This window comes from Quercus suber, unplaced genomic scaffold, assembly GCF_002906115.3.
Source record: "Quercus suber isolate HL8 unplaced genomic scaffold, Cork oak 2.0 scaffold_216, whole genome shotgun sequence".
In the NCBI taxonomy this organism is placed as follows: domain Eukaryota; kingdom Viridiplantae; phylum Streptophyta; class Magnoliopsida; order Fagales; family Fagaceae; genus Quercus; species Quercus suber.
Window position 1 is genome coordinate 167325 of NW_027069674.1, and position 2322 is coordinate 169646.

The 2322-nt window shown below is 38.0% G+C and overlaps 1 non-coding gene across 1 annotated transcript; it reads left to right on the forward strand.

The window, feature by feature from the left end:
- The first annotated feature begins 1470 nt into the window (after nucleotides 1-1470).
- Nucleotides 1471-1577, forward strand: LOC111993247 (small nucleolar RNA R71). Its single transcript, XR_002880938.1, has one exon. It is a non-coding gene; the product is annotated as a small nucleolar RNA R71 (small nucleolar RNA).
- Nucleotides 1578-2322: the final 745 nt, after the last annotated feature.

The window sequence follows — 2322 nt, forward strand, 5'->3', positions numbered from 1 at the left end:
CTCAAAACAAGTTTTCCTTGCTGGACATCAATTAAGGTTCTCCCCATCGCAAGGAAAGGTCGACCCAATATCAAAGGGATCTCCTCGTCCTCATCCATATCAAGGACAATGAAGTCAGTTGGGAAGATGAACTTGTCAACTTTTACTAATACGTCCTCAATGACTCCTCTTGGATATTTAATAGATCTATTCGTCAATTGTAAAGAGATAGTGGTCGGCTTTACTTTTCCAAGACCCAATTTCTTGAAAAAAAAGAGAGGCATTATATTAATACTTGCCCCTAAATCACATAAAGCTCTATCAAAATAAGATTTTCCTATAGTGCAAGGGATAGTGAAACTCCCCGGATCTTTCAGCTTAGGCGGCAGCTTCTTTTGTAAGATTGCACTACTCTCCTCTGTCAAAATTACTGTTTCATGCTCCTCCAATTTCCGCTTCTTTGATATAATATCCTTCAAAAATTTAGCATATTTAGGCATTTGTTCCAAAGCTTCAATGAGAGGAATATTAATATGCAATTGCTTAAATATACTTAGAAATTTAGAAAACTGATCATCCACATTATTTTTTCTTAATCGTTGCGGAAAAGGAATTGGTGGATCATAAATTGAAGGAGAATAAATCTCAAAAGTAACTTCCCTGGATTTTTTGGATTTTGAAGCTCTTTCATTCTCCTTAGTCTTCTCAGCTTGCTCCACTTCTTTCATCTCTGACTCGACTTACTTCATCTTTGACTCCTCATTATCCACAGCTTCATCTTGTTTGGCATTTGTTACTTTTGGCTCCTCATATATTTGCCCACTTCTCAATGATATTGCCTTTGCATGTTCTTTTAGATTGGTGACAGTGTTGCTCGGTAAAGTTCCTGTAGTCCTCTCTGTGAGCATGCTTGAGAGCTGATCGATTTGCATCTCAAGATTACGGATTGAAGCTGAGTTGTTTTGGATCGCCACGTCTGCCTTCTACATGTACTTTATGAACATGTCCTCAAGTGTCAGCTTCTTCTCTTACTATGGAAATTGCTGAGGTGGTTTAGCCTGCCCTTGGTTATTGCTCCATGAGAAGTTGGGGTGATTCCTCCATCCAGGATTGTACGTGTTCAAGTATGGATTATTTTGACGTTGAAGATTTCCCACTTGGCAGTCGACACTTGAATGATTTCCTGCACAATGATCACAAACAACATTAGTTTGAATAGCATTAACATTCATTTTACCTAGTTGTTGAGACAAAGTTGCCATTTGTGCTGCCAATTAGGTAATAGAATCAAGTTCTAAAACTCTAGCTGTCTTTCTTGGCATTGCTCTTTCTGTAGGCCATTAATAGTTGTTGGATGCCAATTCTTCCAGAAGTTCATAGGCTGCCTCATGAGTTTTACTCATTAAAGCTCCACTAGCTGCTGCGTCAACCATAGACCTATTTGTAGCTCCTAGACCATTGTAGAATGTTTGCACTTGAAGCCATGTTGGAAGGTCATGATGAGGACACCTTCGCAATAAATCTTTGTACCTTTCCCATGCTTCATATAATGATTCACCCTCAAATTGGATGAATGTGGTGATATCATTCCTTAGCTTTGCTATCTTTGCGGGAGGGAAATATTTTGCTAAGAATTTTTGTGCCAACTCCTCCCATGTAGTAATGATGCCATGTGGAAAGAATTCAACCAAACTTTTGCTTTATCCCTAAGTGAGAAAGGAAAAAGCCTTAGTCGAATCGCATCATCTGTCACTCCGTTATGTTTAAAAGTATCACAAATTTCCAAGAAATTTGCAATATGGACATTAGGATCCTCTTGTGACAGCCCCCCGATCTGGATAGTATGCTATATCATCTGAATGATGGCCGGCTTGATCTCAAAATTATTGGCTTGTATGGCTGGCCTCCTTATGCTCGATGTAGCTCCATTGACCGAGGGCATAGCATAATCTCTTAACGCCTTTAGCTCTTAATCAACCATATTAGATAGAGATGTGTTGGCCTCTTTCTTCTTTTCTTTATTGAGCTGACGTAAGGTTCTTTCAATTTTAGGATCAAAGAGTGTATGCTCTAATAGTTTAGATCGGGGCGTGCACTTCTAATTCCTGAAAAGAAAGAAAACAAACTCAGATGCACTAATTTATTATTTTTTTTAAATTTTTGAATAAGTGAAATAAAATCCAAAGTAGTAAATATCTAGCTAGTATCAATATCAATAACAAATAGTTAATCCCTGGCAACGACGCCAAAAACTTGGTCATGTAAAATAATCTGCAAGCGCACAGAATCGTAACAAGTAGTAAAGTGTTTTTTAGAAAACGAATGTCGAACTCACAAGGATTA